Source organism: Lactuca sativa, chromosome 4, assembly GCF_002870075.4.
Source record: "Lactuca sativa cultivar Salinas chromosome 4, Lsat_Salinas_v11, whole genome shotgun sequence".
Taxonomy (NCBI): Eukaryota; Viridiplantae; Streptophyta; class Magnoliopsida; order Asterales; family Asteraceae; genus Lactuca; species Lactuca sativa.
The window spans coordinates 184,711,896-184,726,860 of NC_056626.2; positions in this window are offsets into that span (position 1 = coordinate 184,711,896).

Sequence of the window (14,965 nt, forward strand, 5' to 3'; positions counted from 1 at the left end):
GTCCACTATCTAATTCTATTAACTTCTTATTTGGAGATTCTCGATACATGATGTAATGTAATTTCATTTTGATGTTTTGTAAAATCTAAGAAGAGTATGGAAGCTTAAAGAAAGAGTAAGCTGATTCTGAAAGCGAATATATGAATTTCGATCGCATGGTTCGATGATCAGAATTTTGAGCTGCTACTTAAGAGTTATGATAGATTGCTTAGGAATAAATAACAACATGTTTTTCATATGTATTTGCATTGTAAGGATAAGTTTTTCCGCAAGTTTTAAAATAAAAGAAAAAGGTTTTGATTTTATTTATTTTAAGTATCCTTACAATGGCATTTGTGAAAAATCGTCGTTTATATGTTTCCATTTGATAGCAATATTGGAAAATAGATTTGATTCTTTCATTTGTGGTAGTGTCATAATTTACCAAATAAGGAAAGATTCTCATCGCCCAAGTTTTATTTGGATAGAAACTTGGAATCATGCAACTTGTATTGTATGATGAGTGAGAATTTTCATCTTTTGTAAATTAAGACTAATTCCTTGTTCACATGTATATGTGAGTCAAGTGAAGGACTAAGGGATCGAGTACACATTCTTGTGTACTAGTCAAGCCTACCACAAAAGGTCGATAAGACTATTAGTCATGATTTACTAAAGTTTAGTAAGTATGGTTATACTTACAAGTTTAAGTATAATTCTGAAGCATTGGAAAAGTTTCGATATATGGCAGAACGAATGAGAAGAATCAAATTTGGCAGAAAGATAAAAGTTTCTCAAATCTGAAAAGATGGGAGAGTACTTTAGTATCATGTTTTATGATCATCATAATGATTGTGAGACCATATCACAATTCATCCTCTAAGGACATCCTAGGGCCTTCCTATGGATAAGAAGAGGAGTCATGAATTATTGAAGTGGTTAGATCAAGAAGATGAGTCATACTTCGTTCCAAAAAAAGTCTTAGAATCATACTCTAAGATTGTAATTTGAGTGACATAATTTTAAGAAAGCTTTATAACACTTATCAAATGTAGAGTAACATGTTTCTTATTCTTGTACATTTGAAATTGGTAAGTTGTGATGTTTTGGATAAAATAGAGACCAACTAAGACCAATTGTGAAAAATGTTTATCTTGATAAGAATCCACACTAACTCTTGAATATTTGTTTTGTCAAGGAATGGTTCTTGACAAGAGAATCTCATATGTCAAGAGGACAGTGGAGTCTTAAAGATCTTGGAAAAAGTTTCAAGAACTAATCAAGAATAAAACCTATTGTTTAATCGCTAGCACACAACTTGAGGTTTTTAACCCATTGTGTTGACATATTTATGTTTCTATGCCCATTCCAGTTTAAGCTGACTATGCTTGTGAGTTCTGTAAGTTCTCAATTGTTTGCATAACAACCTGGAAGCAATGGTAGGCCCTTATGCTGCCGGGTGGAAAGAAAATGAGATTGGGCAAGTTCAGTCCATATAAGTTTGGATTTGTCACTAACCTTGTCTTGAGATTATGGTTATGACAAATTCACATGGATAGGAACACATACACCAGAAAATCTAAGTGTCATAAGGTTTCTCTCTGATCCATGAAAATGATGGTGAGGAAACGCTTTCACTAAGTAGGTTTTAAGTAGATAGCAAATGTTATATTTGCATTCTCAAAGTCGTTAGTGGAGCGTGTGTGGGTGACCGACAAACTAACATAGACTTGTGAGAAACGAAAAAGGTCTAAACAATTAAGACTATGATTACAGCATCCCTTTTCATAGTTCTAAAATTGTTTAGACACACATGTAAGCTATCTAAGGCAAGGTGTATGATTTTGATAAAGTCATATCAAAGCATCTCGTATCAGAAAACTGAACTTTGGTAAGAAAGTCAATAAAATATTGATTTCTAGAAGTTCACCTGATTTATGGGTACATGTCAAAGCTAGTGGGAGCATAAAGTGTTATGCTAGTTAAATTATAATTATCATGTTAGTGGGAGCATGATTATTATGTTACGTGTTGCAGGTTAGCAATGTTAGTTATAGAAAACAAAATTTTCAATTCGCTTTGAAAAGTTGTTTTGCTATAATTAAGGGAGAGGATTTTATACTTCATTCCAATTCTGCAAGCTTAGATTGAGATTTTAATCAACTTTAGTCAAAGATATATATGAATTTTATGTTGTAATGGTTCAACATAAGGAAATTCTATATATGTTGCGTTCTCAAAATTTGATTATGATTACGACATCCCTCTTCATAGTTCGAATTGTGAGAACATGGAAAATAAAAAGGAATAGAACTAGATATGACTAAAATGATTAAACAATTGTCGAGGACAAATTGAGGTTTACCAAAGATTGGTTGATCGTGGACAATTGGAAGTATAATGTAAACTTTGTAAAGGACCATATTGACATATTTTGAAAAAAGGCAACTCTTATTCAGAAGTTATGGTAAAAATGGAAATGTGGAATTGTTTCCAAAGGTGGAAGTTATTCTCTGAATCTGTATAATATTAGAAAACTTAATGCAAAGAAGGATGTTCAAAGGAATGTACTTTGAATATGAGACTTCGTTTCCATGGAATTGATCTCCACTGGAATACTTTGTAATGTCTGTTACCAAGTCTTTGTGACTTTTGTGCATAGTCATTACAAGAAAATCATTGCATATAAGTTTAGAATCTAACGAGATTACAGTAAATTGCAAGAGTTTGGTATTCTTAAATTTACAAAAGGGATTAGGATTGTGAAATGAGCACCATTGGAGTCATGTTCAATTGATCTATTTCACAAAAGAAAGGACCATAGGTAATCATAGTGTGCATGCTTGGAGCATGGCCTGACTATTATTTTAATTCAAGTATTAAGTTGATAAATCAAAACATTATACAATGAATAATGAGTAATCAATATGGTGCTTAGATAAAAGGGTTTTTTATTTACACTCAAGAGTTTGGGGCCATATAGGATTAGTATTATTCTTGTGTTTCACTTTACATGGTTTGACTTCCAGAATAATTATTTTATTCAAACTCTCCACAGTCGTTCATACGTTGGAAGTAGGTATTGAATTAAGACTGTCGTGAATTTGGCTTGTAAGATTTGTCTAAGGTGCATTAGATATTAGCAATGGTTGTTGCAACATTCATGAGTGCTCATAAGGTCTGAGTATTGGATTAAACCCACGCTCATTTGAATCACTTCATGAATTTTATCACGAGTGAATCACGAGACGATAATATCTTATATTCTTCAAACCTAGAGATATGAGTTGTTGACTGTGAGTTGGTTATACATTGATTGTACGAAAAAGCATCAGTAACTTGATGTTATAAAACGTGCCTTTGTGTATGATTCAACAAGTAGTTAGTACAGGCATATGAGTCAAAGTTTATCCATTCCTTTTACCTCATACGGATAAAAGCGATATTTATGGGCCCCTCGATGATTTAGTGATGACACCTCTAAGTGCTTGGCCAAGCGTGGAGTGATTTGATTTGTTTAATCAGTCAGTTGTCATAAATCGAAAATCAGGAAACAACAAATGGACAGAGAGAATGATTATAATCCATGTCTCAGTCCATATGATATCTAGAAGGAGGAATATATGATCACTTATCTAATGGACGCGTCATTGATTTGTTCAGAGTTCGACAATGGCTTTAAGAGCTACAATTGCTAATCGGGTTATGAAGTTGTACTTGCAATAATAGTCTTAGACTTATCCAAGTGGGAGACTGTTGGATTAGATGTCTAAGCTAATAACTATTATTGGTATGTACTCGACCCGAGAGTAGCATGGTCCATTTGGGTTACATATCATCAGGACAATTTGTTAGGATAGAATTTTGAGAGAAGAAGTTATATATGATTTATTAATATATTATAAGTTATAATATATTAATATGAAATCATATGAGTTAATTAGTATTTATTAAGAATTAATTTGGAATTAATTTAATGATCAAAAGAGACTAATTAAATCTATGGGGACTAATTATGTTAATTAGTTATATTTATATGTGGTGGGCTTATGATCCATGTTGGACCAAGTTTATGTATGGATACATACAGAGTTGGGCCACATGAACCATGGATCATAAAACCCATGGGTATGGATTTAGATTATATCCATGACCCTTGAAATCCCACATATAAATACATACTCCATTGCCCAAAATCGCAAGTAGTGTATTCTTGTAGTTAGTGGTGTTTTGTGTGCATGGGAATTCTCTCTCAAGCTCTTTAAGGCCAAATACATCAAGACTTCAAGCTCCATCAAAAGGTATGTTATCCTAACTAGTATTTTATATGCTTTATATCAAATGCATGCTAGTTGTAGGTTTAATACCTTGGAAACCATTTGCATGTATAATTAGTTAAAACATAGATCCAAGGTATTTAGGGTTGCATGTGCACCATAGGATGTTGTAGTATACTAAAACCCAACACTATCCATGCAAGCTTAGCCCATCCTAAATGAACTTTGGCCCATTCTATATATATAATAGTCCATATTTAATTAGTTTCTTTTTATCACTAAATTAATTCCAAATTAATTCTTGATCAATACTAATTAAATAATATGATTTCATATTAATATATTATAACTTGTAATATATTAATAAATCATAAATACACTATTCTCAAAAGATTATCCATACAAATTGTTTCGGTGAAGTGCAACCCAAATGGACAATGCCCGGTTGGGTAAAGTACATACCAAATATAGTTATGGACTTAGACACCTTATCCAACAGTCTCCCACTTGGATAAGTCTGGTAACTATAGTTGCAAGTATGACTCCAGGAACCGAACAACAATCGTAGCTCTTAAAACTCTATTGAACTATGAAATGTCATTTTAGATAAGTGATCATATAGTCCTCTGTTCTAGATATCAGCCGGACAAATACATGGAACAAAGCTATACTTATCGTCCAGTAGTTTGTTTCCCGATTTCCGATTTGTTTAACATAGAACTAAACTGAACACATCAATTTGGTTCTGACTGGGCCCGACACATAGGTCAAAACAAAATCATCGAAGGGCCCAGATATCGCTTTTAATCCTCCAAGGATTAAAAGGATCAGATAAACTTCGACTCATATGCATAGACGGAGCTTGCTTAGGGAAAGGGGGGTTGTGGCCCCCACTAATGTTTTTGTCAAAAATAGCCCTTACTCTTTAGATTTTATACATATTTAGCCTAAAAATATATAATTTATGTTGTGCCCCCCTTCTCTCCGATTTTCATATATATTATACTTTCGCCCCCCTCCCCCCCAAAAAAATGTCCAAGCTCCGTCATTGCTCATATGCTTGTTCTACTACTTGTTGAATCATACACAAAGGCACGTTTTATACCATCAAGTTACTGATGTGTTTTCGTACAATCAATGCACAACCAACTCATAGGCAACAATTCATATCTCTAGGTTTGAAGACTTATATGATATTACCGTCTCACGATCACTCGAGATAAATTCCATGAAGTGATACAAGTGAGTGTGGGTTTAATCCAATACTCAGAACTTATGAGCACTCATGAATGTTGTAGCAACCTTTGCTATGTCTAACCACCTTAGACATCTACAAGCCCAATTCATGACAATCTTGATTCATACCTACTTCTAACATATGACTGACTGTGGAGAGTTTGAATAAAGTAATTATTCTAGAAGTCAAAACATGCAAAGTTGAAACAATAGTAAACGATTGACACAAGATAGCAACACCTTACTTATAAATAAACAACAACTTTTCTTTAATCATCAAATGTCAATTACATTTTCCAAGTTTCAGAGATGGCTATCTAATCTGTAAAACTAATATCATCCTTCAGTCTGATGGGCCTCGCATGCTGCAAATGCCTAACCCTAGTCAGTCCCTTCGTGAGGGGATCTTCTGGGTTCTCTTCTGATGATACCCTCTTTGCCATGAGGAGTCCTTCTATCTTGTGTCTTATTAAGTGATATTTTTTGTCAATGTGTCTGAATCTGCCATGATCTCTCGGTTCCTTGGATAAGGCAACCACACTATTGTTGTCACAGAAAATCTCCATAGGATCCTTTATAGCTGGTACAACTCCAAGGTCTCCGATGAAGTTCCTCAGCCATATCGCCTCCTTCACAGCTTCACTTACTGCTATGTGATCCACACGTCGAATCAGCTACCGTCTCTTGCTTGGAACTTTTCCAAGTAATTGCTCCTCTATTCATGTAAAAATCCAGCCTGAATAAGAGCGGAAATTATGCCTATCCGTCTGAAAGCTAGCATCACTATACCTCACTACTCTCAAGTCATCACTCCCACCAAGGGTAAGGACCCAGTCCTTAGTCCTCTGCAGGTACTTGAGAATGTTCTTCACCATAGTCCAGTGAGCCTTGCCAGGATTCCCCTGATATCTGCTAACTATACTCAAAGCAAATGTAACATCAGGGCGGGTACAAGTCATAGCATACATGATCAAGCCAACAACGCAAGCATATGGTAATTGACTCATCTCAGCTATCTCAGACTCTGTACTTGGACTCTGAGCCTTGCTCAGTTTGGCATTGCTTTGGACCTGTAAATCACCTTTCTTGGAGTTCTGCATGTTGAACCCTTTCAACACCTTGTCCAAGTAGGTACTCTGACTAAGTCCAATTAGTATTTTACTCCTATCTCTCAATATCCTTATCCATAGGATATAGGCAGCTTCTCCAAGGTCCTTCATAGCGAAACACTTCCCAAGCTAGGACTTAATCTCCTGCAAAGTAGGGATGTCATTTCCCATGAGTAGTATGTCATCCACATACAATACCAAAAATCTAACTATAATCCCACTAGCTATGACATATACACAGGACTAATCTTCGCTTCTCAAAAGACCAAACTATTTGACTTTCTCATCAAAACAAAGAATCCAGTTGCGAGATGCTTATTTTAATCCATAAATGGATTTCTCAAGCTTGCACACTCTATCAGGGTACTCTGCATTGACAAAACCCTCTCGATGAGTCATGTAAATATCCTCAGCCAACTTTCCATTAAGGAAAGCGGTTTTGACATCCATTTGCCATATTTCATAATCATGAAATACAGCAATGACTAGCATAACCCTAATAGACTTAATCTTCGCTACTGGTGAAATGGTTTCATCATAGTCAAATCCCTGAGTTTAGGTGAAGCCATTTGCTATCAATCGTGCATTATAAGTGTGCAATTTCCCATCCATGCCAGTCTTCTTATTGAAGATCCATTTGCACCTGACCGTCTTACGACCCGGTACATTGTCAACCAAGTTCCAAACTTAATTGTCATACATGGACTGAATCTTACTGTCCCTAGCCTCTTTCCATTTAGCAAACTCAGGGCCTACCATGGCTTCCCTATGGTTGTTAGGTTCATCTAAATTTACGAGTGTACTATCACTGATAAATGTATCGCCTTCTGCAGTAATATGGAAACCATAGTAATGATCAGGTGGATTCCTAACTCTAGTGGGACGCCTCAGAGGTACAAATTCGTAAAATGGATCAACATGAGTTTCCTCCTCAAGTTGATTGCTAGGGTTTGAGGTTCCTTCACCACTTGACTCTTGAAGCTCTTCAAGGTCAATATGCCTCCCATTGTTTCCTTGGCTTATAAATTCTCTCTCGTAAAAGAGCCCTCTCCTTGGCACAAAGACCACATTATCACTGGGTATGTAGAAGAGGTAACTGAAGGATTTCTATGGTTAGCTGATGAAAATACATCGCTCACTTTGAGGTTCAATCTTTTCGTGTGTCTTGCGCCTTACGAAAGCCTCGCAACCCCAAATATTGATGTGGTCTAAATTGGGAACTTTCCCAGTCCACATCTCGTGGGTGTTTTGGCAACCTTCTTGGTATGGACTAGATTAAGGATTTGGGCGGCAGTCTAAAAGGCATACCCCCATAATGAGATTGGTAACGAAGCTCGACTCATCATGGAACAAACCATGTCCAACAAGGTTCGATTGCACCTCTCAGCCACACCATTCAGCTGTGGTGCCCTAGGAGGTGTCAATTGTGAAACAATTCCACATTCCTTAAGATATTCAAGGAACTCTATACTAAGATACTCTCCTCCTTGATCGGATCGAAGCATCTTAATGTTCCTGCCCAGCTGATTCTCCACTACCTGTTTAAACTCCTTGAACTTTTCAAAGGTTTCTGACTTATGCTTAATTAAGTAGACATAACCATATCTACTATAATCATTAGTAAGAGTCACATAGAAGCGGTTAGCATCCCTTGTGGCGGTTTTGAAGGGCCCACACACATCCGTGTGTATGAGGTCCAGCAAACCTTCACCCCTAGCACAAGTACCAGTGAAGGGTAACTTAGTTATTTTTCTAAGCAAACAAGATTCGCAACTATCATCTGACCTTAAGTCAAATGACTCCAAGACTCCAGCCTTTTGGAGTTGGCCTATGCGCTTCTTGTTGACTTGTCCAAGACGACAATGCCACAAGGATGTATTATCCAAACTAGTGGAAGAATCGATATGCAACACATTATTTCCTAAGTTGTCTACAACCGACACAGTTTCATATACACCATGACAAGGTAATGCTTTAAAATAAAGAACATTATCATAAAAAGCATTAATACCACCACATTCATTATCAAATGAAAAAGTAAATCCTTGTTTGTACAAACTGTGAAAAGAAATAATGTTTATTGCCATCTCAGACGAGTAACAACACTTATTCAAATCTAACATTAACCCACTACTTAGCAACAAAGAATAAACTCCAATCTTGGTGATAGGTGAAGCTTTCCTATTCCCAATGATCAAGTTTATCTTTCCGTGCTCCATATCCTCACTTCTTCTTAGGCCCTGCAAATCAGAACATGTATGAATACCGCAACTTGTATAGGACCCAAGAATTAGTATGCGGTGAGTTATTAGACAATATAGTGTAAATACCTGCATGGGTAGGTTTGACCTTCCTATCCTTAACATCTTGTGGGTACTTGGGGCAGTTTCATTTCCAGTGCCCCTTATCATGACAATAGAAGAATTCAACTTCCTTTGGGTTGGAAGAAGGAGTGACAGAACCACCTTTGGTTCCACTTGAAGAAGAGCCATCAAGAGACTTTCCCTTGGTACCCTTAGAAGGGATCTTCCTCTTTTTCCTTCTAGTTTGCCTGATTGCCAGAACATGAGTGGTGTTAGGAGTAGGAGTAGTAACAATCGATTTACCTTTACGACCACTTTCGACGGTCATCAAAAGTACTTGAAGCTTGCTGAGTGTGACCTCCTCCTTTTTCATATGATAGGTCAAGATCTGATTGATGTCATTATTATTCTTTGTCCTAGAGACATAATGATCATCAAAGTCGATATCAATGCTTTCTTATATAATTTAGGTGCATCGATTTAGAATCCTATAAGCGGTTCCTCTTCTAGTGTATCTAAGGAAAAGATCTTTAATTGATCTCAGTTGAACTTTCATAAGGTGGTCTCGGTTGTTCTTGATCAAGGATCTACATATAAACATATGAAAGAACTTGAGATTCATTTTGCAATAGTTCATACCCTCATATGGAGTGCATTTGAAAAGCCTATTGAGAATACTTCAATTTTAGAAAAAGCATGTATTAAGACAACTTCAACCCAAAATTATAGAGGTGGATTTGCAAAGGTAAGCATGGACCTACCATATTCAACTAAGGTTCAATTTCTTTGTTCCACAACACCATTTTTTCGAGGAGTGTAAGGAACAAATAAATTGTGTTTGATACCTTTGTGAACAAGAAATTTGTAACATACCGGAAATTACAAAGAGAATTTTCAATTTTAAACTATGATAACAATTGAAAGCCTTTGTTTCAAAAACCATCAAGTAAGGTTCATCGGGTTAAAACCATACAATATCATAGTTAAGTTTACAAAACAGCCGCAATGAACATCACCGATGCATGTGTGCAGTCCCACTGAGCTATTCTCATGAACGACTTGCAAAACGTTTAATCCACCACTGTAAGCATAAAGTTTAGTGAGTTCCCAGTATACCAAATATTCCATCATGCATACAATTCATCCATACAAGATCTCGAATCTAGCGTCGAGCAATCAAATTATATATATATATATATATATATATATATATATATATATATATATATATATATATATATATATATATATCATGCGTAACGGGACCAGCCTTAGTGAGTATACCGGCCCAACCCTGACTCCATAGCCAAGGACTGAACCCTAGTCTTACATACTGTAACACCTCGAAAATCACAACCAATTTAATCCTTTCAAAAAAACTCATTTACTAATAAAAGTGTTTACAAAATCATTGTTTCCAAAACATTATTTAAAACCAGAGTCTCACAAGATCCAATCAGTAGTAAAACCAAGGATGTGTACAGTCACGCCTTCGCCTCACCACAATCATCTAACGCACATGAGACAATAAACTGAAACTATAAGCACGAAGCTTAGTGAGTTCCCCCAAAGTACTACCACATAAACATAACAAAGAACAACAAACAAATGGCATATTGAGCCTTTAGCCTGACTAGACTGCATCAAAGGCCTCCAGACTATCTGGATCGCTCATAAAACCTTCAACATGACTGGACTGCCTCACCGGGACTTTAATCTATTTGGACCGTTCTTTGGGCCTTCGGCGTGACTTGTCCACCTCACGGGCCTTCAGTCTATCCGGGCCGCCCTCGGTCTCTTAGCCATCAGTCCCCACTTTTCCACCTCAACTCAACCAAACATAACATGTCAACATATACATAACAAATAAAAATATATAACAAGTCAAATGACAATCAAACAGATCTTATAGATCCCCAAGCATAACATCATCCTATATACCAGGATATAGGTCTAACATATCACTACAACATACCAACATGCAATCAACCAGGATAACAGTATAATGGGTTTGCCTTGGTGCCTTCGACACGAAAGTATAGTGACGAAAACTCACCTCTCAGTCTAATCAATAGATGATAAGGTCCCGACTCTGAATCTCAGCTCCAACCAACACCTAACCATCTAAGTGATCAATCACAATCAAAATCCTGAAATACCCAAAATACCCTTAGGTCAAAGTTGGTTAACACTGGTCAAAGTCAATGTCAACGTTCAAGGTACAAAAGTCAATATCTCTTCCCAGTGGAGTACCTCCTGTGTACTAAGAGAGTACGCCTAGTGTACTCTGATGTTGACCAAAAGCAGGGCACTGACCGCTTACGCACAACGTACCACCAGGTATGCCTAAAATACATAGTTCAATCCTGAAACTCTATTAAGAGCTTATTACATTAAGTTCTTACATCCAAAACTCAGATGCTAGCCCAAAATAATGTCCTAAGTCATAAGGTTTCCAACTTTATGACTTTGCATGGTTATAAAGTGCTTAATGTCCAAAACCCTATGTTTTTAACCTAATAAGACATAACAACTATTGCATGTAAGGAATAGAAGGGCCAAGATCATATTGTTATAGTTCATAATAGCTTTAGAATGGTTAAAGTTTCCAACTTTTTTCATTAGAATGGTCCCAACAAACAAGATCTAGTCTTTAAGTCTCAAAGGGACCCAAAAGTTCATCTTTTTCAACTTAATCCATTAAGTACAAGTCTCCAACTTTCAGATCCGAATCAAAATGATGTTTAGATGGATAAAGTTTCTAACTTTATCCTTAACAAGGTCAAAAACTTTCAAGATCTAAACTTTATGCACTAAAATGACCAAAAGCTCATAACATCCAAAACTAGTTAGATCTAACAAATGCATCATCAACATTCAAACTTTATACCTCTATAAGATAGATCAAGGTGAATAAAGTCTAGATCTACAAGCTCCAATGCAACCAACACTTCTCCAAGTAGTTCCTTCTTCTCCAAGGTGCACCATGCATACTCCAAAGCACTCAAAAACACCTTCTTTTAGCACACAAGGCTTAACTATGGTTAGGGTTTCATAGAAGGGGTGTTGGAGAGGTGGAGGTTGAGAATGGGATGGTTTTGGAGGAGTTAAGGAGCTTAAATAGGGCTCAAACCATGAAAATAGGGTGTGGACACTAGTCGTGTATGCCCAATGTACTCAGGGTGCCTCAGTATGCCCAACGTACCCCCTCTGTATGCCCAGCGTACTCAGCATAACCCAAAACTAACCAAACTTCAAACGGGCATAACCTCTTCGTTCTATCTCTAATTTTGACGTTATTTATATACATGGAAAGGTAACGAGAATCTCTACACTTCTATCAACAAATCCTTGCCTAAAAACATTCCGAAAAAAAAAATCCAAAATTCATAAAAGGCCTGACTACCACTTTATGGTAATACCCTTGGGTTCCAAATCACAAACCGAATTCCCAGATCATCTATCCTACCTTATCCACATGCAAATGGGTCTAAATCTCTCTTTCTCAAAGGCCCTAAGACTTATGATAACTAGTCTTTGTTGGATTAGTGTCTAAGTCCATAACTATTTTGGTATGTACTTGACCCGATGGTGCATGGTCCTTTTGGGTTGCCTTCACCAAAGCAACTTGATAGGATGAATTATGGAGAGAAAGGATTAAATATGATTTATTAAGATATTATGAGAATAATATATTAAAGGATAAATCATATCGTTTAATTAATATTAGTCAATAATTAATTTGTAATTAGTTTTGTGACTAAAAGAGATTAATTAAACTTAAGGGACTGGAATTGTAATTATAAGATAATTGCAATATGGGCTATGGATTGTCTTAAATTAAGGAGTGGACAAATTCTATGGGGAAGCCCATAAGAAATCGTCCAAGGCCTTAATTAAATGAGTCATGGGTTGCTTAGGGCTTAAGCATCCAAATTAGGGTTTCCTTGTTAGATAACCCTAATAGCCTCACTATATATAAGACCCTTATGACCCAAAAACGTGGAGAAGCTTTCTTCTAGGGTTAGAACACGTTTTGGGCAGCCTCCATCCTCTTTCCTCTTCATCCTCTTGCTTATGGTGTTTGTGAACCATTAGAGGAGTGACATTTGTGACTCTAGGCTTTCTAAAGTCAATACAAGGAGATTTGGGATTGTTATTACTACATAACAATCAAGGTAACATCTTAAACCCATTCTTATGTTAATATGATTACTTTTATGCTAGAATTAGGGTTTATAGTCTTGGATAACTTTCATGTACAAAGAGAAACCTAGATCCAAGCATTAGGGTTTGTATGAGCACATAGGATGTTCTTAGGATCAAAACCCATCAGTGGTATCAGAGCCTAGACTGGTTTCTATTGTATTGATGCATTGTATGATTGATAAATTCAATTTTTGTGTTTCTGGAGGCTGGACTCACCGAGTCCATAGATGAACTCGCCGAGTCCATGCTGACTTGACGAGTCCATGCCTGACTCGGCGAGTAGACTCGTCAGAAGGAGGGAAAACCGGGATTTTTTTGCTGTTTTTGCTTAAGGATAGTTGCCTTATCATATTAGATCAATATAAATCCGATTTTATGATATATTTGACTATATTCTTGATCTAATTGAAGATATTTATCAATTAATAAGATAATTGTTTCCTTATGTGATAATTGATTAATTATTTTGATTAAATTGGTAAATTGTTTTGCAAGAAATCATTAAATAAATCAAATATGGATAATTATGTGATTAATTGTTAATTTAGATTATTTGTTATTTGATCTTTGTGTTATGAAATGTTTCATATTTTCCCCTTTAGGTTTTATAGTTTAAATTTGACCTCAAAAGTTTTGTTGTTTTGAAATTTAAATAGTTGAAACCCTAATGTTTTGAAAAAGGTTTCAAAACTTGCCCTCAAGTTTTGGAGTTTAAATGTTGATTAATTGTTTAATTTTGATGTATATTTAAATTCTAAACCCTAATGTTTTGAAATGTTTCAAAACTTGCCCTCAAGTTTTGGAATTTAAAAGTTGATTAAAAGTTTAATTAGGAATGTTAAATTCTAAAACCCTAGTATTGTTTTGAAAAGTTCAAATCACACCCTTATGGTTTTATTAATTAATTAAGGTGTATAATTAATAGAAGTTTATTAAATCCATAAAAGTTTAGGTTTACAATTTAATTGAATTAAAGGCATAATTGTTAAATTTAACCACATAGTATTTTAAAAGTATAAACTACACCCTATACTATATATAACATTAAAAGTCTAACATTATATATATGTATGAGTAAAAGTCAGTCTTACCGTTAGTAGGCCTCATTCACGAAGCTAGTCTATAAGGGGTGTTTAAGGAAATTTCCTATAAAATGGCGATTGAATGAGTATCCACTCTTATCCACCGCACTCTTGACTAGTGGATGGTCGTTAGCCGAACGGGTAGGATAGGACAAAACCTTCCATTATAAGTATAATTATATACAAAAGTAACTAAATGTTTTACAAATTCCCAATCTTAGTTACTTAGGCAAAAGTGAATTGATGCAATTCCATGAAATTACACTTTGTGCCCTTGCGAAGACGTTAGTGGAGCATGTGTGGTTAACCGACACACTAAATGGTTCTAAGAAAAGGTAGCAAAGGGTGACTCAATGTTTGTCATAGTTCGGTTGAGCGTGTATGGTTTACCGGCACATCGAATAGGTGACTGTAACATGTGAGGGCACCATGTAAGCTTGCATGGTTATTCACACCCGCTTTGTGATCCTCGGCATCCCAGTCACAAACAAGAGGGGCATATCGAGATTTAAACATGCCATTGAAATGTTCAATAAATCTCATAGGATCTAGGAGTTTTCATAGATTTAAAACTTAAATTTATTTTTCGTTTTTCATGGTGGAAATTAGTGAATCGTCATTCACTTACCTTCAAATGTTCTGCAATTTGGGTTACGGCATCCCTCTCCCGAGTTGTAGAATATTGTGTTGGGTCCTAGCCTTAGTATCTCATTTGGGTGATTTACTAAGGAGTCAATCAATCAACTAACTTGAATTTGTTTTCTCCCGTT